This window comes from Lolium perenne, chromosome 5 (assembly GCF_019359855.2).
Source record: "Lolium perenne isolate Kyuss_39 chromosome 5, Kyuss_2.0, whole genome shotgun sequence".
Taxonomy (NCBI): Eukaryota; Viridiplantae; Streptophyta; class Magnoliopsida; order Poales; family Poaceae; genus Lolium; species Lolium perenne.
In genome coordinates this window covers 168,458,539-168,483,368 of record NC_067248.2, presented here as the reverse complement: position 1 = coordinate 168,483,368, position 24,830 = coordinate 168,458,539, and the positions used below count along the sequence as shown (strand labels likewise).

Genomic DNA, 24,830 nt, shown 5'->3' with positions numbered 1-24,830 from the left:
TACAGCGGTTTTCGAGGAAGTGGTGCCAAAAAACTGTCAAATCGTGCAGAGAAGTTGAGAAGGCAAGGCATCATGATGAAAGGATACTGTGACGGTTCTGCTCTGCCACGACGTGACCCGACGAAGAAAAAACAAAGTGGTTTTGGAATTATCATTACCAAAACCAGGGGAGGCATGTGTTATCACCAGATTTTAACCAAGTCAGAGGTGGGCCGTGATTGAGATGAGCTTAGAGAATATGCACAGAAAATATTCCTGAACCGGCCTTGTATAAGAGTTTGGGCTAGATTGCCCGTGTATCTGTAAATTATAGTAGGTTACGTGTCGGTTAGAATTAAGAGATAGAGTTTAGCTCGTACACAGTTGGGTTTATTCCCAAGTTAGAAAGTCTACGGACTATAAATATGTATCTAGGGTTATTGAGAAAGGAGGACGATCACGTTCGCAACAAACCAATCTAGGTGCATCGCCACCCCTTGTTTCGAGGGTTTTTTCCGGGTAAGCGCCATGCTGCCTAGATCGTATCGGCAGTATCAAGTTTATTCGTTGATCATGCGTTGCTCGTACTGAAGCCTTGTTGATGGCGAGCAACGCCATTATCATAGATATGTTAGGGTTAGCATCGATATTATCTTGATGTATTCGCTTAGTTATGCTATCCCTAGATATCTAGCTGCCTTTACACCTATTTTAGGTGTAAGGGCAGCACCTTGCTTAGTCTTTATTTAGTAGATTTGATCTGTTATGGTCGTTCCTTGTTTCCCCAGGATGAGTTTGATATCTGCATAGTTAGGCCTTGCAAACGGGTTGAATGATCCAGTAGTGCGTAAGGTATAGTTTGCTGATCCTAGAGGGGATGTTCCGGGAATCAACTCTACGTTGGTTTTTAGGCCTTGCAAACGGGTTGAATGATCCAGTAGTGCGTAAGGTATAGTTTGCTGATCCTAGAGGGGATGTTCCGGGAATCAACTCTACGTTGGTTTTTAGGCCTTGTTTAGGGCTGGTTTTCTATTATCTTTCGTATCTGCCAGGCTCAACTACGTGTAGGATGTTCTGGTTATGCGGTGAAAACCCTAGATCGTCGTAGATCGCTTTAACTTAGTATTGATCAAGCAGGACCACCATGCTATCGTAGATACAATACGAATCATGGCTGGATCGGCTCCTTGAGCCGATTCACAGGATAACCTGAGAGCCGATCGAGGCTCGTATTTAATGTTTACGTGTATGCCATGCAGGAAACTAGTCGAAGCAATCCATCACCTTCCTGACCAGGTATAGGTCAGGTGGCACGCCCTTGCACCAGCTTGGACGCGTGCCGGAGCATTGCGGGCCGTCGCCTGAGGGACCAGGGCCCACCAGCAGTCCTGGGAGCCTCCCGGCTCTCCGTGTTGCCCGTCGCTGCTCGCCGGTGGGTTTTGGCAGGCAACAAGTTTACACAAGGAAATTTCTATCATGGTGATTTACAAATATCGCATGAGTGTTTTATCGTCGGACAATAACCGTAAGTAACAACCTGTAGATAGCGTGGAAAAAAATAGCGCGTTATTTCAACGCTAATAGCACGCTATAGTGTTTTTAGACAGCCCACGCTACATCATTCCGGCGCAGAAAGGGGGGAAATGGTGTGTTGCTCTCGCGGTACTTGATCTCAGGCAGCTAGCTCGCAGAACTATTTAAGCACATGATGCAGTTGTTAATTCATAAAACCCGAACACAAGACATAACTACTGAAAGGGATCCGAGCATCAACACATAATCCACTAGCATGGCCAACCTGGATATTGCTAGCGACATCCTTATCATGAAAAAATGGACCAAGTATTTCAGAGAAATTTCAAAGCTCTCTTAATGTTCGATTCAATATTCCTACGTGAACCGAGCCTTCAGTTCTTAACTAGCAGGCCTATCACTACGTCGAAATGGTCAAAATGGAGAAGATGTCAATGAAAATTGCTTTCCAGCTGACATCCATTGAGCATTTCTACCCCGTGATATGTGTCGTGGTGCGTCATCTGGCACTAGCAACAGCCCTGTATTCCCCTTTCCATAGCACACACATGCCTTTGATTTTTAAACTTTAAATACTCCTTCCGTTTTTCTAATATAAAAGGCCACAATCTCATTCTCCAGATGCTACCAAAAAAAAACAAAGTTAACTAATAAATAGAAATTTGAATTACTAGTCACCAATCCGTGCATGCTAATGGTTACCTACAAATAGTATGGCATGCGATGCACCAATCTAATCTCGTCTCAACATGAATACAAATAGAATTATTGTGATGAACTAAGATACTAACGAAGATCACTTTCACACCCACTACGGGAGAATTGTTGTACGCCGACGGCCAACCGATGTGCCGACGGCCAAATGTCGGGGCCGTCGGCACAGGAGCCTCCGGAAGGCGGCGACAAGGATGGCCGTCAGTGTTAAATTGGCCGTCGGTACAGGCTGGAGGTGTCGACGGTCACCGTCGGCACAGTTCTGACCGTCGGCACAATATTTTTTCTCTTTTTTTTACTATAGACCTGTGCCGACGGTTATACCGTCGGCATAGTTTTTTTCTATTTCTCCGCGGCAGTCTTCAAATAAGTATAACTAAATCATTCTAATTGAGAAAAATAAGTATAATATATCAAATTTTGCAGAAAAAACAAGATCTATCATAGAAAAATATCAAAAATGGAATATTTCAAATACCTAAACAAATCTTCTTAGAAATGAGCTATAATGTTCGAGGTTTCATGGCTTTCACACACGCCAAAAATGAAAACATGGTCGTCCATGGGTCGGATTAGAAATCCGCGTATGGGGTATTGCTTACCATCCTAGGGTCCACACACGTGCCAAATATGACCTCGTTTCGGCAAACTATGCCCTGCCGAGGCTGTTTCCCAACTCATTTCCCCCGAAATCCATAGAACTCCGGACGTGATAGCCCTTTTCGCGAAGGTTTTTTTTTTCAAAATAATTGCCAGATCCTAGTTTTGACAAATAGAATAGTTACTGTGACGTATAAAATGACACCGCGCGGCTCCGTGGAATTTTTTGACTTCTTTCAAATTGCCATCTGGCCAAAACAGGCCCCCGGGACATGCGGTATCGCCGTACCGGGTGTGCGGGTGCACCCATTCACGAACAAACTAAACGAACAAAAATTAGCACATATAATGATGCATCGTAGAACTAAAAAGATTTTTTCCAAAATTTCTGGAGCGATGGATAGTTGACCCCTAGTTCAAATCCGGTCAGTTTCCAGCGGATTCGGCAGGACACCGACGGAAGTCGCATGTGTTTCCAAAAATCTAACGCGTGCACATGTCATGTGATAGTTGGTGTGTATATGGTCTACTATCATCACATGGAGGTTTCATGTCATAATAAAATACGCCCCATGTAGCTGCTTCACAAATAAAAACCGTTTGGGCATGCTAAAAATAAAAATATGGTCGCCCGTTGGTCGGATTAGAAATCCGCGTTCTAGGTCTTGCTTCCCATCATAGGGCCCACACATGTGCCAAATATGACCTTATTTCGGCAAACTATGTCATGCCGAGACCGTTTCCCACCTCATTTCTGATAAAGTCAATCAGATTTAAACTAGAGGTACTTGATCTAATGCTCATGATTTTTAGGTAAATTAAGTTTGTAGATTCAAAATATGATATGGATGTCATATTTGTATTCCTCTCATTTTTCTGATCAATTTAGACATATTATTTGCCAAATTCGCATTTGCTGATATTAATTATTCCATATTAAATAAAAAAGACAAAAAATAAAATTATTTAATTGTTTTCCAAATTCTATATTATTATTATTATTTATATATTCATTGTTGTTTACTTAAGTGACTAGTCGAATGCCCGTGCTTTGCCACGGCTCAAAAGACTTAGCTAATTGGTAGAATAAAAAATTATAAGAATGGAATTAATAGACCCAATTATAAGATCATAAATTTCATTATCTTTACTATTAATATGAAATCAGTGACTCAATTAGCGGTGAGAAAGTTTGGTGAAACTCACCACCAGCAAAAGCTGCATTCTAGGCTTTAGGCCTTGATTTCTAGCTAGCAATAATAATCTTGTAACCGCTCTATCTCCGAAATCTCCGCTTTCTCTCCGACAATGATATTTTGGTGAAAGATGCTGCAAGGATCATTTAGAGAAACCAGTTTGAAGCCAGCAAAGCTTATGTGTCTAGAAATCTGAACTTCAAAGCACACCATCATGCTAAGTTGGCCCTTAAATTACAGAGTAGATTGTCAAACTATTAGAGCTATTTTGTACAATCTCAACAATCACTTGTTTTTTTGTCGTCAATACAGCGAGAGGGTACAAAACAAGTATGGGAATTGTTTCTTCATTTAGTCACCGACCTTGAGCGGCACGCCCTAGAATCAATTTACTCCCTCCCACCCATCAGAAAAGGCTAATAACTCCCATCTTAATTCATCGTACATGTTAACTAAAACCACAAATACTAAGTCCATAATCAATTCTCCACAAATTTTGTTGCATCACAACCTTTTTTCAATCCATGTCACATGTCACGTTGATGTCTACGGGTGCTTCTATTCTTGTAGACAGTGTTGGGCCTCCAAGAGCAGAGGTTTGTAGAACAGCAGCAAGTTTCCCTTAAGTGGATCACCCAAGGTTTATCGAACTCAGGGAGGAAGAGGTCAAAGATATCCCTCTCATGCAACCCTGCGACCACAAAGCAAGAAGTCTCTTGTGTCCCCAACACACCTAATAGGTGCACTAGTTCGACGAAGAGATAGTGAAATATAGGTGGTATGAATGAATAAGAGCAGTAGTAACAGCGCCAGAAAAGTGCTTTGCTGCCCAGGACTGGCGTGTGGTTGATGGTGGTAATATTGCGGATAGTACAGATGCAGTAGAACAGTAAACAAGCAGCGATAGCAGTATTTAGGAACAAGGCCTAGGGATCATACTTTCACTAGTGGACACTCTCAACATTGATCACATAACAGAATAAATAAATAGATGCTAGACTCTACACTCTCTTGTTGGATGATGAACACCACTAACTTTGTAGGATTACACGAACTCTCAATGCCGGAGTTAACAAGCTCCACAATATTCGATATTCATGTTTAAGTAACCTTAGAGTGCATGACAGATCAACATAACCAAACCAAGTACTAACATAGCATGCACACTGTCACCTTCACGCTACGAAAGGAGGCATAGATCACATCAATACTATCATAGCAATAGTTAACTTCATAATCTATAAGAGATCACAATCATAGCCTACGCCAAGTACTACACGATCCACACACTGTCACCATTACACCGTGCAGGAGGAATAAACTACTTTAATAACAAAACTAGAGTAGCACACAGATATATTGTGATACAAAACACATTGCAATCATAAAGAGATATAAATAAGCACTCACTATGCCATTCATAACAGTGAATAAGTATTCTGTGAAATATAGCCTAAGAGACCCACACGGTGCACACACTGTCACCTTTACACACGTGGGACAAGGAGTCTCCGGAGATCACATAAGTAAAATCCACTTGGCTAGCATAATGACATCTAGATTACAAGCATCATCATATGAATCTCAATCATGTAAGGCAGCTCATGAGATTATTGTATTGAAGTACATAGGAGAGAGATGAACCACATAGCTACCGGTACAGCCCTTAGCCTCGATGGAGAACTACTCCCTCCTCATGGGAGACAGCAGCGGTGATCAAGATGGCGGTGGTGTCGATGGAGAAGCCTTCCGGGGGCACTTCCCCGTCCCGGCGGCGTGCCGGAACAGAGACTCCTGTCCCCCAGATCTTGGCTTCGCGATGGCGGCGGCTCTGGAAGGTTTCTCGTACCGTGGCTTTTCCGTATCGAAGATTTAGGTCGAGGGGCTTGTTATAGGCGAAGAGGCGGCGTCAGAAGGGGTCTGGGGCCACCAGACACTAGGGCGGCGCCCCCCTGGGCCACTCCGCCACCATGTGTGGGCCCCCTGTGGCCCCTCTCTAGCGGCTCTCGGGTGTTCTGGAAGCTTCATGCAATCCTAAGATGCTGGGCGTTGATTTCGTCCGATTCCGAGAATATTTCCTTACTAGGATTTCTGAAACCAAAAACAACAGAAAACAGCAACTGGCCCTTCGGCATCTCGTCAATAGGTTAGTTCCGGAAAACGCATAAATATGACATAAAGTGTGCATAAAACATGTAGATATCATCAATAATGTGGCATGGAACATAAGAAATTATCGATACGTCGGAGACGTATCAGCATCCCCAAGCTTAGTTTCTGCTCGTCCCGAGCAGGTAAACGATAACAAAGATAATTTCTGGAGTGACATGCCATCATAACCTTGATCATACTATTGTAAACACATGTAATGAATGCAGCGATCAAAACAATGGTAAATGACATGAGTAAACAAATGAATCATATAGCAAAGACTTTTCATGAATAGTACTTCCAAGACAAGCAGCAACAAGTCTTGCATAAGAGTTAACTCATAAAGCAATAAATTCAAAGTAAAGGCATTGAAGCAACACAAAGGAAGATTAAGTTTTAGCGGTTGCTTTCAACTTGTAACATGTGTATCTCATGGATAGGTGTCAACATAAAGTAGTACGATGAATGCAAATATGCAAGTATGTAAGAATCAATGCACAGTTAACACAAGTGTTTGCTTCTTGAGGTGGGAGGAAATAGGTAAACTGACTCAACATAAAAGTAGAAGAAAGGTCCTTCAAAGAGGAAAGCATCGATTGCTATATTTGTGCTAGAGATTTTATTTTGAAAACATATAGAGAGCATAAAAGTAAAATTTTGAGAGGTGTTTGTTGTTGTCAACGAATGGTAGCGGCTACTCTAACCCCCTTGCCAGACAAACCTTCAAAGAGCGGCTCCCATTTTATTTTATTTTTGGGTGGCACTCCTTCCAACCTTTCTTTCACAAACCATAGCTAACCGAATCCTCGGGTGCCTGCTGATGGCGTGTAACTCACACGTTCGTTGGGAACCCCAAGAGGAAGGTATGATGTGCACAGCAGCAAGTTTTCCCTCAGAAAGAAACCAAGGTTTATCGAACCAGGAGAAGCCAAGAAGCACGTTGAAGGTTGATGGCGGCGGGATGTAGTGTGGCGCAACACCAGGGATTCCGGCGCCAACGTGGAACCTGCACAACACAACCAAAGTACTTTGCCCCAACGAAACAGTGAGGTTGTCAATCTCACCGGCTTGCTGTAACAAAGGATTAACCGTATTGTGTGGAAGATGATTGTTTGCAGAAAACAGTAGAACAAGTATTGCAGTAGATTGTATTTCAGTATAGAGAATTGGACCGGGGTCCACAGTTCACTAGAGGTGTCTCTCCCATAAGATAAACAGCATGTTGGGTGAACAAATTACAGCTTGGGCAATTGATAAATAAAGAGGGCATGACCATGCACATACATATTATGATGAGTATAGTGAGATTTAATTGGGCATTACGACAAAGTACATAGACCGCCATCCAAAGATGCATCTATGCCTAAAAAGTCCACCTTCAAAGTTATCATCCGAACCCTCCGGTATTAAGTTGCTAACAACAGACAATTGCATTAAGTATTGCGCGTAATGTAACTAGTAACTACATCCTTGAACATAGCACTAATGTTTTATCCCTAGTGGCAACAGCACATCCACAACCTTAGAACTTTCTGTCACTGTCCCAGATATCAATGGAGGCATGAACCCACTATCGAGCATAAATACTCCCTCTTGGAGTTACAAGCATCAACTTGGCCAGAGCATCTACTAGTAACGGAGAGCATGCAAGATCATAAACAACACATAGACATAACTTTGATAATCAACATAACAAGTATTCTCTATTCATCGGATCCCAACAAACGCAACATATAGAATTACAGATAGATGATCTTGATCATGTTAGGCAGCTCACAAGATCCGACAATGAAGCACAATGGGGAGAAGACAACCATCTAGCTACTGCTATGGACCCATAGTCCAGGGGTAGACTACTCACACATCACTCCGGAGGCGACCATGGCGGCGTAGAGTCCTCCAGGAGATGATTCCCCTCTCCGGCAGGGTGCCGGAGGCGATCTCCTGGATCCCCCGAGATGGGATCGGCGGCGGCGGCGTCTCTGGAAGGTTTTCCGTATCGTGGCTCTCGGTACTGGGAGTTTCGCAACGGAGGCTTTAAGTAGGCGGAAGGGCAGGTCAGGAGGCGGGGCGAGGGCCCCACACCACGGGGCCACGCGGCCAAGGGGGCCGCGCCGCCTAGGGTGTGGCCACCTCGTGGCCCCACTTCGTCTCCTCTTCGGACTTCGGAAGCTTCGTGGCAAAATAGGACCCTGGGCGTTGATTTCGTCCAATTCCGAGAATATTTCGTTACTAGGATTTCTGAAACCAAAAACAGCAGAAAACAAAGAATCGGCACTTCGGCATCTTGTTAATAGGTTAGTTCCAAAAAATGCACGAATATGACATAAAGTGTGCATAAAACATGTAGATAACATCAATAATGTGGCATGGAACATAAGAAATTATCGATACGTCGGAGACGTATCAGCATCCCCAAGCTTAGTTCTGCTCGTCCCGAGCAGGTAAAACGATAACACAGATAATTTCTGGAGTGACATGCCATCATAACCTTGATCATACTATTTGTAAAGCATATGTAGTGAATGCAGCGATCAAAACAATGTATATGACATGAGTAAACAAGTCAATCATATAGCAAAGACTTTTCATGAATAGCACTTCAAGACAAGCATCAATAAGTCTTGCATAAGAGTTAACTCATAAAGCAATAATTCATAGTAAAGGTGTTGAAGCAACACAAAGGAAGATTAAGTTTCAGCGGTTGCTTTCAACTTGTAACATGTATATCTCATGGATATTGTCAACATAGAGTAATATAATAAGTGCAATAAGCAAATATGTAGGAATCAATGCACAGTTCACACAAGTGTTTGCTTCTTGAGGTGGAGAGAAATAGGTGAACTTACTCAACATTGAAAGTAAAAGAATGGTCCTCCATAGAGGAAAAGCATCGATTGCTATATTTGTGCTAGAGCTTTGATTTTGAAAACATCAAACAATTTTGTCAACGGTAGTAATAAAGCATATGTATCATGTAAATTATATCTTACAAGTTGCAAGCCTCATGCATAGTGTACTAATAGTGCCCGCACCTTGTCCTAATTAGCTTGGACTACCGGATCATCGCAATGCACATGTTTTAACCAAGTGTCACAAAGGGGTACCTCTATGCCGCCTGTACAAAGGTCTAAGGAGAAAGCTCGCATTGGATTTCTCGCTATTGATTATTCTCAACTTAGACATCCATACCGGGACAACATAGACAACAGATAATGGACTCCTCTTTTATGCATAAGCATGTAACAACAATTAATAATTTTCTCATATGAGATTGAGGATATATGTCCAAAACTGAAACTTCCACCATGGATCATGGCTTTAGTTAGCGGCCCAATGTTCTTCTCTAACAATATGCATGCTTAACCATAAGGTGGTAGATCGCTCTTACTTCAGACAAGACGAACATGCATAGCAACTCACATGAAATTCAACAAAGAGTAGTTGATGGCGTCCCCAGTGAACATGGTTATCGCACAACAAGCAACTTAATAAGAGATAAAGTGCATAAGTACATATTCAATACCACAATAGTTTTTAAGCTATTTGTCCCATGAGCTATATATTGCAAAGGTGAATGATGGAATTTTAAAGGTAGCACTCAAGCAATTTACTTTGGAATGGCGGAAAATACCATGTAGTAGGTAGGTATGGTGGACACAAATGGCATAGTGGTTGGCTCAAGTATTTTGGATGCATGAGAAGTATTCCCTCTCGATACAAGGTTTATGCTAGCAAGGCTTATTTGAAACAAACACAAGGATGAACCGGTGCAGCAAAACTCACATAAAAGACATATTGTAAACATTATAAGACTCTACACCGTCTTCCTTGTTGTTCAAACTCAATTCTAAAAATTATCTAGACCTTAGAGAGACCAAATATGCAAACCAAATTTTAGCATGCTCTATGTATTTCTTTATTAATGGGTGCAAAGCATATGATGCAAGAGCTTAAACATGAGCACAACAATTGCCAAGTATCACATTACCCAAGACATTATAGCAATTTACTACATGTATCATTTTCCAATTCCAACATATAACAATTTAACGAAGGAGAAACTTCGCCATGAATACTATGAGTAGAAACTAAGGACATACTTGTCCATATGCTACAGCGGAGCGTGTCTCTCTCCCATAAAGTGAATGCTAGGATCCATTTTATTCAAACAAAACAAAAACAAAAACAAACCGACGCTCCAAGCAAAGCACATAAGATGTGATGGAATAAAAATATAGTTTCAGGGGAGGAACCTGATAATGTTGTCGATGAAGAAGGGGATGCCTTGGGCATCCCCAAGCTTAGACGCTTGAGTCTTCTTAATATATGCAGAGGTGAACCACCGGGGCATCCCCAAGCTTAGAGCTTTCACTCTCCTTGATCATGTTGCATCATACTCCTCTCTTGATCCTTGAAAACTTCCTCCACACCAAACTTAGAACAACTCATTAGAGGGTTAGCGACAATAAAAATTAACATGTTCAGAGGTGACACAATCATTCTTAACACTTCTGGACATTGCATAAAGCTACTGGACATTAATGGATCAAAGAAATTCATCCAACATAGCAAAAGAGGCAATGCGAAATAAAAGGCAGAGTCTGTCAAAACAGAACAGTTCGTATTGACGAATTTTATCGAGGCACCAGACTTGCTCAAATGAAAATGCTCAAATTGAATGAAAGTTGCGTACATATCTGAGGATCACTCACGTAAATTGGCATAATTTTCTTAGTTACCTACAGGGAAAACAGCCCAGATTCGTGACAGCAAAGAAATCTGTTTCAGCGCAGTAATCCAAATCTAGTATGAACTTTTCTATCAACGACTTTACTTGGCACAACAAAATACTAAACTAAGATAAGGAGAGGTTGCTACAGTAGTAAACAACTTCCAAGACACAAAATAAAAACAAAGTGCTGTAGGTAAAAACATGGGTTGTCTCCCATAAGCGCTTTTCTTTAACGCCGTTCAGCTAGGCGCAGAAAGTGTGTATCAAGTATTATCAAAGGATGGTGCATTCTCAGCGGGGTGCGGAGTTTTCTCAACCAGGCATAGTATATTAGATACATAAGTTTTAGCATCTCCCTTTTCATTAGTCTTAGGCGTGCTACTCTCATCAAACAAATTTTCAGGAACAAGCCAAGCATAGTTATTTTCTAGTGCATCATTCATAGCTAAGAATTTACATGGTATTGGTGCTTTGATCTCCCCTCCATCATTAATATTATTAGTGTACTTTATTCTATCCATATCCATCTTTTCAAGGAGACTAACAAAATTGGTGTAAGAACCAAGCATATTAAATTTAGCAAAGACCTTTCTAGCCTCTCTCGCTATACCACCAAATTTTCTAAGAAGGGTTTCTAAAACAAAATCTTTCTTTTCCCCTTCTTCCATATCACCAAGTGTGAGAAACATGTGTTGGATTATAGGATTGAGATTAACAAATTTAGTTTCCAACATGCGAACTAAAGCAGCAGCAGCAATTTCATAGGTAGGGGCAAGGTCTACCAAGTGTCTATCCTTAAAATCGTCAACGGTACTGACATGGTTGAAAAATTCCTCTATACTCCCTCCGTTCCTTTCTATAATGCCTATTGTTTTTTAGCATTTGTTTCAGAATATAAGAGTAAAGCTACATTTTTTTTTTTGCAAATAACCCCTTCCACCGATCAGGTCAAGTCCAGAAAATCTAGAAACCGATCTGGTCATGTATTTCTGAGATCTGTTTTCAGTTTCCTATTTTGTCTGTGATATCGTTAGGGGGTTATGTATGAAAAAATAGCTCGCGCTAATTTCCGTGCCAAAAAACAATAGGCACTATAGAAAGGAACGGAGGGAGTATTATTTCTCCCAATTATAGACCCACGTCCTACCGGTATATCTTTCGTGGTAAAATTAAAAGGAAACATGATGAATCAAGTAAGGTGAATGCAAGTAACTAATTTTTTTGTGTTTTTGATATAGCAAACAAGATAACAAATAAAGTAAAACTAGCAACTATTTTTTTTGTATTTTGATTTAGTGCAGCAAACAAAGTAGTAAATAAAACTAAGCAAGACAAAAACAAAGTAAAGAGATTGGGATGTGGAGACTCCCCTTGCAGCGTGTCTTGATCTCCCAGCTGCGCGCAGGAAAAAGAGCTTGATGGCGTGTAACTCACACGTTCGTTGGGAACCCCAAGAGGAAGGTATGATGCGCACAGCAGCAAGTTTTCCCTCAGAAAGAAACCAAGGTTTATCGAACCAGGAGGAGCCAAGAAGCACGTTGAAGGTTGATGGCGGCGGGATGTAGTGTGGTGCAACACCAGGGATTCCGGCGCCAACGTGGAACCTGCACAACACAACCAAAGTACTTTGCCCCAACGAAACAGTGAGGTTGTCAATCTCACCGGCTTGCTGTAACAAAGGATTAACCGTATTGTGTGGAAGATGATTGTTTGCAGAAAACAGTAGAACAAGTATTGCAGTAGATTGTATTTCAGTATAGAGAATTGGACCGGGGTCCACAGTTCACTAGAGGTGTCTCTCCCATAAGATAAACAGCATGTTGGGTGAACAAATTATAGTTGGGCAATTGACAAATAAAGAGGGCATGACCATGCACATACATATTATGATGAGTATAGTGAGATTTAATTGGGCATTACGACAAAGTACATAGACCGCCATCCAGCATGCATCTATGCCTAAAAAGTCCACCTTCAGGTTATCATCCGAACCCTCCGCATTAAGTTGCTAACAATGTACAATTGCATTAAGTATTGCGCGTAATGTAACTAGTAACTACATCCTTGAACATAGCACTAATGTTTTATCCCTAGTGGCAACAGCACATCCACAACCTTAGAACTTTCTCACATCGTCCCAGATATCAATGGAGGCATGAACCCACTATCGAGCATAAATACTCCCTCTTGGAGTTACAAGCATCAACTTGGCCAGAGCATCTACTAGTAACGGAGACCATGCAAGATCATAAACAACACATAGACATAACTTTGATAATCAACATAACAAGTATTCTCTATTCATCGGATCCCAACAAACGCAACATATAGAATTACAGATAGATGATCTTGATCATGTTAGGCAGCTCACAAGATCCGACAATGAAGCACAATGGGGAGAAGACAACCATCTAGCTACTGCTATGGACCCATAGTCCAGGGGTAGACTACTCACACATCACTCCGGAGGCGACCATGGCGGCGTAGAGTCCTCCGGGAGATGATTCCCCTCTCCGGCAGGGTGCCGGAGGCGATCTCCTGGATCCCCCGAGATGGGATCGGCGGCGGCGGCGTCTCTGGAAGGTTTTCCGTATCGTGGCTCTCGGTACTGGGGGTTTCGCAACGGAGGCTTTAAGTAGGCGGAAGGGCAGGTCAGGAGGCGGCACGAGGGCCCCACACCACAGGGCCGCGCGGCCAAGGGGGGGGGGGGCGCGCCGCCCTAGGGTGTGGCCACCTCGTGGCCCCACTTTGTCTCCTCTTCGGACTTCTGGAAGCTTCGTGGCAAAATAGGACCCTGGGCGTTGATTTCGTCCAATTCCGAGAATATTTCGTTACTAGGATTTCTGAAACCAAAAACAGCAGAAACAAAGAATCGCACTTCGGCATCTTGTTAATAGGTTAGTTCCAGAAAATGCACGAATATGACATAAAGTGTGCATAAAACATGTAGATAACATCAATAATGTGGCATGGAACATAAGAAATTATCGATACGTCGGAGACGTATCACCTGCCAACAATCTCATACCATGAAGGAGTGCCTTTTTATTTTAGTTTTATTATGATGACACTCCTCCCCACCTTTGCTTTCTCAAGCCATGGCTAACTGAATCCTTCGGGTGCCGTCCAACAATCACATACCATGGAGGAGTGTCTATTTTGGTTAATTAATTTGGGACTGGGAATCCCATTGCCAGCTCTTTTTGCAAAATTATTGGATAAGCGGATGAAGCCACTAGTCCATTGGTGAAAGTTGCCCAACAAGATTGAAAGATAAACACCACATACTTCCTCATGAGCTATTAAACATTGACACAAATCAGAGGTAATGAATTTTGAATTGTTTAAAGGTAGCACTCAAGCAATTTACTTTGTAATGGCGGAGAAATACCATGTAGTAGGTAGGTATGGTGGACACAAATGGCATAGTTATTGGCTCAAGGATTTGGATGCACGAGAAGTAATCCTTCTCAATACAAGGTTTAGGCTAGCAAGGTTATTTGAAGCAAACACAAGCATGAACCGGTACAGCAAAACTCACATAGAAAACATATTGCAAGCATTATAAGACTCTACACTGTCATCCTTGTTGCTCAAACCTTAACTAGAAAATATCTAGACTTTAGAGGGACCAATCATGCAAACCAAATTTCAACAAGCTCTATATATTTCTTCACTAATAGGTGCAAAGTATATTATGCAAGAGCTTAAACATGATCTATAACAATTGCCAAGTGTCAAATTATCCAAGACATTTTACCAATTACCACATGTAGCATTTTTCGTTTCCAACCATATAACAATTAGCGAAGCAGTTTCAACCTTCGCCATGAACATTAAAAGCTAAGAACACATGTGTTCATATGAACTAGCGGAGCGTGTCTCTCTCCCACACAAGCATTTATTCAAACAAAAAACAAAAATAAAAACAAACAGACGCTCCAAGTAAAGTACATAAGATGTGGCCGAATAAAAATATAGTTTCAAGGGAGGAACCTGATAATTTTGTCGATGAAGAAGGGGATGCCTTGGGCATCCCCAAGCTTAGATGCTTGAGTCTTCTTGAAATATGCAGGGATGAACCACCGGGGTATCCCCAAGCTTAGAGCTTTCACTCTCCTTGATCATAGTATATCATCCTCCTCTCTTGACCCTTGAAAACTTCCTCCACACCAAACTCAAAACAAACTCATTAGAGGGTTAGTGCATAATCAAAAACTCATATGTTCAGAGGTGACACAATAATTCTTAACACTTCTGGACATTGCACAAAGCTGCTGGGAGTTAATGGAACAAAGAAATCCATCCCACATAGCAAAAGAGGCAATGCGAAATAAAAGGCAGAATCTGTCAAAACAGAACAGTCCGTAAAGATGAATTTCTAAGAGGCACCAGACTTGCTCAAATGAAAATGCTCAAATTGAATGAAAGTTGCGTACATATCTGCGGATCACTCACGTAAATTGGCATAATTTTCTGAGTTATCTACAGAGAATTAGGCCCAGATTCGTGACAGCAAGAAATCTGTTTCTGCGCAGTAATCCAAATCTAGTATGAACCTTACTATCAAAGACTTTACTTGGCACAACAATGCAATAAAAATATGATAAGGAGAGGTTGCTACAGTAGTAACAACTTCGAAGACTCAACTATAAAACAAAGTTACTGTAGCAAAATAAACACATGGGTTATCTTCCAAGAAGTTCTTTCTTTATAGCCATTAAGATGGGCTCAGCAGTTTTAATGATGCACTCGTAAGAAATAGTATTTGAAGCAAAAGAGAGCATCAAGTGGAAAATTCAAAACAAATTTAAGCCTAACATGCTTCCTATGAAAAGGAATCTTGTAAATAAACAAATTCATGAAGCATAATGCAACAAGCATAGAAAGATAAAACAAGTGCAGCTTCAATATTCTCAACATAAAGAGGGGAAACTTAATATTGTAGAGATGCATATAACCATGTTTCCCTCCCTCATAATAACTTTCAGTAGCATCATGAGTAAACTCAACAATATAACTATCACATAAAGCATTCTTATCATGAGTCTCATGCATAAAATTATTACTCTCCACATAAGCATAATCAATTTTATTAGTTGTAGTGGGAGCAAATTCAACAAAGTGGCTATCATCAAATATAGGAGGCATATTGTAATCATAATCAAATTTATCCTCCATAACAGGTGGTACTAAAAGACTACTATCATTATAATCATCATAAATAGGAGGCAAAGTATCATCAAAGTAAATTTCCTCCTCAATACTTGGGGGACTAAAAATATCATGCTCATCAAAGCCAGCTTCCCCAAGCTTAGAATTCTCCATAGCATTAGCAACAATAGTGTTCAAAGCATTCATATTAATAACATTCCCATTAGCATGCATATAAAGTTCCATGGGTTTTTTAATTCTCTCTTCAAACACATCATGTCCTAATTCAAGATAAAGTTCAGAAAGATCTCTCATATTTTTGTTGTTTTCCATTATGCCAAACTAGTGTTAAACAAGAAACAAAAAGATGCAATTGCAGGATCTAAAGGAAATAGCTTCGAGTACTTACAACGGCGCCGGAAAATAGCTTAGTAGCCGAGATCCGGAGTGTGAGTACTTTTTACCTTTCCTCCCCGGCAACGGCGCCAGAAAAGTGCTTGATGTCTACGGGTGCTTCTATTCTTGTAGACAGTGTTGGGCCTCCAAGAGCAGAGGTTTGTAGAACAGCAGCAAGTTTCCCTTAAGTGGATCACCCAAGGTTTATCGAACTCAGGGAGGAAGAGGTCAAAGATATCCCTCTCATGCAACCCTGCAACCACAAAGCAAGAAGTCTCTTGTGTCCCCAACACACCTAATAGGTGCACTAGTTCGGCGAAGAGATAGTGAAATACAGGTGGTATGAATGAATAAGAGCAGTAGTAACAGCGCCAGAAAAGTGCTTTGCTGCCCAGGACTGGCGTGTGGTTGATGGTGGTAATATTGCGGATAGTACAGATGCAGTAGAACAGTAAACAAGCAGCGATAGCAGTATTTAGGAACAAGGCCTAGGGATCATACTTTCACTAGTGGACACTCTCAACATTGATCACATAACAGAATAAATAAATAGATGCTAGACTCTACACTCTCTTGTTGGATGATGAATACCACTAACTGTGTAGGATTACACGAACCCTCAATGCCGGAGTTAACAAGCTCCACAATATTCGATATTCATGTTTCAGTAACCTTAGAGTGCATGACAGATCAACATAACCAAACCAAGTACTAACATAGCATGCACACTATCACCTTCACGCTACGAAAGGAGGCATAGATCACATCAATACTATCATAGCAATAGTTAACTTCATAATCTACAAGAGATCACAATCATAGCCTACGCCAAGTACTACACGATGCACACACTGTCACCATTACACCGCGTGTGAGGAATAAACTACTTTAATAACATCACTAGAGTAGCACACAGATATATTGTGATACAAAACACATTGCAATCATAAAGAGATATAAATAAGCACTTCACTATGCCATTCATAACAGTGAATAAGTATTCTGTGAAATATAGCCTAAGAGACCCACACGGTGCACACACTGTCACCTTTACACACGTGGGACAAGGAGTCTCCGGAGATCACATAAGTAAAATCCACTTGGCTAGCATAATGACATCTAGATTACAAGCATCATCATATGAATCTCAATCATGTAAGGCAGCTCATGAGATTATTGTATTGAAGTACATAGGAGAGAGATGAACCACATAGCTACCGGTACAGCCCTTAGCCTCGATGGAGAACTACTCCCTCCTCATGGGAGACAGCAGCGGTGATCAAGATGGCGGTGGTGTCGATGGAGATGCCTTCCGGGGGCACTTCCCCGTCCCGGCGGCGTGCCGGAACAGAGACTCCTATCCCCCAGATCTTGGCTTCACGATGGCGGCGGCTCTGGAAGGTTTCTCGTACCGTGGCTTTTCCGTATCGAAGATTTAGGTCGAGGGGCTTGTTATAGGCGAAGAGGCGGCGTCAGAAGGGGTCTGGGGCCACCAGACACTAGGGCGGCGCCCCCCCTGGGCCGCACCGCCACCATGTGTGGGCCCCCTGTGGCCCCTCTCTGGCGGCTCTCGGGTGTTCTGGAAGCTTCATGCAATCCTAAGATGCTGGGCGTTGATTTCGTCCGATTCCGAGAATATTTCCTTACTAGGATTTCTGAAACCAAAAACAACAGAAAACAGCAACTGGCCCTTCGGCATCTCGTCAATAGGTTAGTTCCGGAAAACGCATAAATATGACATAAAGTATGCATAAAACATGTAGATATCATCAATAATGTGGCATAGAACATAAGAAATTATCGATACGTCGGAGACGTATCACACGTCCCCACAACAGTATCACAACCGTATCTGGACCGCAACATCTGATTTTGTGAAGTACCGCTAGACGGAGGCACCAAAGACGTACAGACGTACTGAACGAGTCCAAGTAGCTTCGAAGCATGTCGCCCCACTCCGCCTTTGCGTCTCCTCCGTCGGATATCTTGAATGTTCCCTACAACACTACTTCGGTTTCACGCCCACGGCGTTGCCCGGACAACAACCTTCTTCCCATTCACCTAGACGATGATTATACCGACATCCATCGAGAGGCTCATCTCCGCCGATGCAACAACAACAACACAATAGTCTTCACTACCTTCATTTGGTGAAGGTAGGAGCTTGGTTTGTTCTTGATCCCGAGAAAATTGGTATAGAAAAATCCAATTAGCCACCCCTTGCCTGGTGAAATGACCATGCATGTATAACTTAATACTTCAGTTCTATCATTTAAATGATAAATCGACTTGATTGGAACTCATGAGCTAATGCAAATCTCACATCTTTGTTGTCTTTATGCTCCCGATGATCTCTTCCCTAGTATTCTCCTTTCCACCAAACTCTTTTCTCGATTCAAACTCTCCTTTGTATGAACTTAAATACCAAGAGAGATATCTCTGGAGAATTTACATTTTAAGCACAAATTATGTATAGATTCAAATTAGGACAAATAATTGAGGAGCGTATTTAGTGCTAGTGTTATCCTATTTGTAAAAATAATTAGTGATATTTAATTATTCATTTATTTCATTAGACATCAAAAAGGTGGAGGGAACAAGAAAGTGGAACTGAAGAAATATAGTAAACAATACTGTTAAAATTTATCAATCTCAAACTATTTCTAATAATCAAAGACTCCTCTGGGAATAATATACAAGAAAGATTATTCTCGCAGAGAATTGGATATCTTTGAATTAATACCAATTTGGGAATGTTGAGTTCTAATATTAGCTATTGAAAAAAATGTACAAGCCGAAATGATGTAAAACCAATGAACTCAAATAAGGGTTTTGCATGTTTTGAAATGAAGCACATAATCTGAGTGCACAGAAGGCGTACTTGATTATTCAGAAAGAAAATCAGATCACAAAGATTTCCCCTTGCATGCAAGAAAACTCAAGTTATAAAACATGATTCAGATATATTCCTATTTTAGGGAAGCCCCCGATTCTTTAAGTAGAAACAACAAACTAAGTGGTAAATTCAATTTCATTGTACACTAAAGTGCTTCCCACATGCTTACACGAATATGCATGCTATGTTTGATTCGGAAGTTTGGGATAAGAATTTCACCATCCTGCAGTAAAGATTTCTCACGATAGCATAGTGGGAAATGGAGGCATGCCTGGAAATTATTTCTTAAGGCAGAGCAGAACTTCATCGGCCCTGCTCGCCAGCATCACGCTCTTGTTTGACTCCATTAGATCCATGAGGGAGCTCCGCGGGACTCCAGGACCTCATCCTCTAACACTATCTCCAGGAAGACTAACAGGTACTCCGCCAAGAACTTGCCTAGGAATGACATGTAATATCGCATCACCCACGCTTGCGTGCCCATGCCTTCGGTATTACTCTTGAGTTTGTTTGTTTATTTTTCTTGAGAATAATTTCGGATTTGATTCCTGTTAATCAGGATAGTTACGCCAAGTATCACGCCCTTTCAACAACAAAACTGAACTATTGATTGTTAGTTAGTGCGGTGGCATTTGTTTGTATTTTTTCGGGTGTGACACCAGCCATTCACAGGTTTCACCTTAATAGTAAAGATTAGCATTAACACGGGTAGATGCATCATGTTTTTTTCCTTTAGTAAAAGTTGCAACCTAAGCACCGATTGATTCAAATCTTAAAAACAAGAAGAGAAGTCCAAGTGTAGAAGATGGTTCATACCTTTTTCTTGTGGAGCTTGAAGAGCACACGTGGTCACGACGGCCTTTCCCTTGACCGAACATGCATCTTATCAACCTGTTGGCACCACTCGCTCAGCAGGTTGTTGAAGAAGGCCATGATTTTGTCCTTGTCGCAAAGCTCCTAGGACGGTACCACCTCTTTCTCATCGCTCTCGCCGTCGCTCATTCATGTTGACCATGACTTCCACCTAAACACTATCATGGATTACCATAAGAAGCCTTGCACAGTTATGAAGAAAAAAAAGACCAAGACACGTAGTATGGTAGCATGAAAGTAACCTCCAATTGTTTCTAAAAATGTTACCTCTAACATCATTTGTTGGAAGGGTGTATGATCACCCTTTTTTAAATATAATAGCACACAAATAGAAAATGTTGGCATCTTGCCATAGAAGTACTTGATCTGGGCAACTTGAGCTTTGATATATTGCATGTATTAGTCTGACCATAAACCATCACTATCCCTATTGCATTTTATGAAAGCATGCAGAACTTTCATCAATTTAAATACTTCCAGTAGACACTAAAATCTTTGTCCTGTTTTGAATTTCTTATATGATCGATGGCCCAAATTCTCAGAAAGTTTGTTATAGTTATCTTCCAAATAATCCTTGACCGGCAGTAGTACTTACTGTGCTTGATGAAAAAAGGAAAAAAATTCTTTAATATATAGAATTGCTAGCCGGACAGAATAGTGGAGTCGTAGTACCTAGCTAAGTGGTGGTAGTGGCCAGTGGGCATGTAAGTGAAGGTGGCGGAAGCCATGACGAACCTCGGTGGACCAAGTAGCATCTGCAGCCTGACTCGCTAGAGGTCTTCAACCGCTCCTCCTCCGTCGACGCACCCTTCATGTTCCGTCCAGCCGCCGCCCATGTCCAACCATTTAGTTAGCAATAGCACCAAAATTCAGTTTGCATCAGCTACAAATCGGTGTAAATTAGCATTATTTTAGTTAACACATAAGCCAATTTAGTTGACGTTCAATTAACACAAACACCAATTCGGTGAACACAAATTCAGCTAGTATCTAACTATATATTCAGTTAACACAGATCATACCAATCTAGAAATTTAAATATCTCTTTGCTTTGTCCATCTTCTCTGCACGGACGAGCATCCCAAACTCCTCTTCACGCGAGCAACTCAGCACCAATACAACCGTCTTCCTCTGCTCAGCACCACCTCCAAGCTCCAGCTCCCTTGCAGTCCGCCGATGTACCATCACGAGGTCCCTCGCTGCTCAACCTCTCGGGGCAGGCCGCCGTGTCCAGGAGCTCCGCCTCGACATCATCCTCCTAATTATTTATGGAATCTAGCCGGGACTAAAAAGAGCGAATCGTCTTCACATCCGGCTGAACAGGGCCACCGTCGGTTCCCTCAATCCGGCGCTTCCCCGACGCCTCTAAGCATCCTCCCACGATCTCGGTGAGTCCAGGAGCTCCGCCTCACCGTCATCCTCCTGCTCCTTGAAGGAATCGAGTCATAACTGACGGAATCGAGCGAAAAGGGGAAGTGGACGGGCATGGCGATTGGAGGTCAATTACCATCTCCCCGCCCGGCCCATGATCCATGTGGATGACCAGAGCGGAGATACGTCGTCTTCTTCGCCAGGACAGGCAAGGGCTCCGGCGGGCGGAGGAAGGCGGAGATGCTGTCCGGCCCGTGCTCCATCTTCGTTTCATCTTGGTAGGATAAGGAGTTGTTTTGTTAGTTGCGTTTTCTTTGTTTCGCGCGCAGGTTTTTTTTCTAGATTGCGTTGAGATAAATTATCTTGGTAGGATAAAGATGTGAACCAAAGTTCGCTTACAAAGGTATAACCTTTAGCTCCCCGGGGCTTGGAGGTCGCACATTCTCCTCGTGGATATTTGGTATCTCAGATCAAATAACGTCATGACTTGATCACTCGAGCTCAACTCAATGATGAGAAGACTGTTGACACTCCCTTGTTCGTCAACCAACCAAGTGGTCGTAACGTAATTGGTTAGTATTATTGTCCATCCTGAAAATGTGACACCAGGCATTTACCAGTTTGCTCTTAATAGTAGAGATTGTTTAGAATTCAAAAAATATAGAGGTGTGGCATCACGGTCAAAGGGTTAATATGATTGATATGGTAGTATTAACAACAAGGTGTCATTTCATTCATGGAAGCTCATCCGAAGAGAACCAAGAAGTTAAGTGTGCTGGGGTAGGAGTAGTGTGAGGATGGGTGACCAATTGGGAAGTTTGACTACAAGTGCAATTTGACCTAAAATTAGGTGTACTAAGTGTGATTGTGAAAAGATTAACAAGTAAAAAAGAATAAGAAGAAAATTAGAAAAAAAAATATTTTTTTCAAAAAACATAATTTGATTTTTTTTGGAAAATAAATTTGAAAATTTTGAAATACTATGCCGACGGTTAAACCGTCGGCACAGCAATCTATGTCGACGGCCAGTTTATGCCGACGGTGATCGGGCAGTCCCCGAGCAGAACTATGCCGACGATGCTACGCCGACGGTCACCGTCGACACAGGCTGTGCCGATGGCCTTCCTTGCTGTGCTGACGGCTGGCGGCCGTCCGCAGACTGCAGCTCTCCCGTAGTGACCAGAAGTAAATATAAGCCTCAATCTGTTTCTAGGTGTCATTGTGGTTACAAAATATCTTGAAAACTATGCATTGTTTTTAGCTTTTGAGCTTCTTACGTTGGGCGTAGCGGTAAAAAAGCAATATAAATACTTATGCCAATCAAAAAATGATAAAAGATGCAAATAGCACCTAAAATGGAGATTTTCGTTGTTGTTGTCTTTGTTTCAGCGAACTATTAACGTTATTTTCGTTCCCCGCATCCTTTTACTATTCATGGGAGCACTCTTATTTCAAAAAATTCTATGTCTGTCCTGTAAAAACCAAAAATATTCCCTCGGTCAAAACATAATTACTCAACTCTATACGGAAGTATATAGGCACATTTTAATTATAATTACATCTCTATCTAAAAAAATTGAGGAAGCTATTTTAGGAATATGTGTGATCTGAGGTTCTTTTACGAAATAGGGACATGCACTTTCCAGCATCCATTTGTACAGGTGTGTGTCGGTGCCCGTTTCTCTACTCCAACAATAAAAAAGAACACTCATTTCTTTGTGCAAACAATCAAGGCCTCTAGTGTTCTAACAAACAAATGCTTTTTTTATGAAACAGTTGTAATTGATGTCTTATAAAAAAAATCACCAGGGTATTAATAGTGACATTTCTTCGCATAGTGAATCAACAATTAACCTATCGAATTGAACATGTATGCTTCTTTCATTTAGCAGCTGCCCTCTCAAAATATCCTATAATTAGAGAGTAGAGAATGAGGTATTAAATAAGAAGTTGAAATTTCACGGGAGAATTAAATTGTTGTCAAGACATTCATATAACTCCATCAATTTTGAAATTGCACAAAGGATATACTCCTTGTCACAAATACTTTCCATCCTATAAAGCATGTCTGCGATTTTTTCAAAATTGTTTCCTTTCTCTTTGAGAGGAAGAGCTAAAGATTGATTGCTATCTTTGCCTAAAAATAGTATTGATTGTTGGGTTCAATGCAAAGATGCTTTCATTAGAAAATTTCATCCTCTAGCTAGGATTATATCCTTGAGAAGTGACATAAAATTTAAACAATTTGATAATGAACATGTTGCTCAAGCTTGGGAAAGAATGAAATCTTTGGTAAAGAATTGTCCCACTCATGGACTGACTACTTGGATGATCATCCAAAAAAATTATGCATGACTGGATTTTTCTTCAAGAAACCTTCTGGATTTAGCTGCTGGAGGTACCTTTATGTCCATTACTTTGGGGGCTGCAACAAAACTCCTTGATGATATGATGATAAATTATTCTGAATGGTACACTGAGAGGGCTCCACAAGGTAAGAAGGTAAATTCTGTTGAAGAAACCTCCTCCTTGAGTGATAAGATTGGTATCATTATGTCTATGCTTGTTAATGGTCAAGCTCATGTTGATCCAAATAATATTCCTTTAACTTCTTTGGTTGCTCAAGAAGAGCATGTTGATCTGAACTTCATTAAAAAGCAATAATCTTAACAACAATGCTTATAGGAATAATTTTGGTAGTAACAATTCTAGGCCATATCCTTCTAATAATGGTAACTAGCAGGGTGACCCGCGCATTTGCGCGGCTAGGTTTGGTATTGTCTTTGGCAATTATTTGTCACATAGAAAATGATTAAATTGTCCTCTTAAACTTTTATGTTTGGTAATAAAATCTATGAAATATAGTAAGGTTGTTAGTAAGGAATACAATGAGTTACAATATAGGATTGAAGGATTTTTATTCGCCGTGAAAAATCATAGGCTCTTAAACTATGTTTCTCCTTCATCTTCCATGCGTCCTTGGTCCTTAGTGTCTAGTTTTTATAAAAACTAATAAAGTTTCCCACAAGGATTAAACCAAATTCCGGTGTCTTGTAGTTCTTCCATCATTTTCTCTTCCTCAAAATCCTCGTGATTGGGCACAAGTGTTTTGCTTTTTGTTTGCGCAATCTTAGGCCTCTTGGTAAATGCATGCATGCTTATTTTACTTGAATTGTCTATTTACTCTATCTATCGAAAGCAGTGTATTCTTCATTTATATTCACCAAAGAAT

General features: G+C 41.2%; 1 long non-coding RNA gene across 5 annotated transcripts; it reads right to left on the bottom strand.

The window, feature by feature from the left end:
- Positions 1-18,163: 18,163 nt before the first annotated feature.
- Positions 18,164-21,865, bottom strand: LOC127300572 (uncharacterized). 5 transcript variants are annotated; one of them, XR_007851390.2, is made up of 5 exons: positions 21,735-21,865; positions 21,250-21,649; positions 20,963-21,110; positions 18,782-20,385; positions 18,164-18,682 (listed from the first exon to the last, which is right to left on the bottom strand). It is a non-coding gene; the product is annotated as an uncharacterized lncRNA (long non-coding RNA). The 5 variants fall into 5 exon arrangements; XR_011745237.1 differs by having other exon boundaries at positions 21,250-21,859; XR_007851391.2 differs by having other exon boundaries at positions 18,782-20,378; positions 21,250-21,859.
- Positions 21,866-24,830: the final 2,965 nt, after the last annotated feature.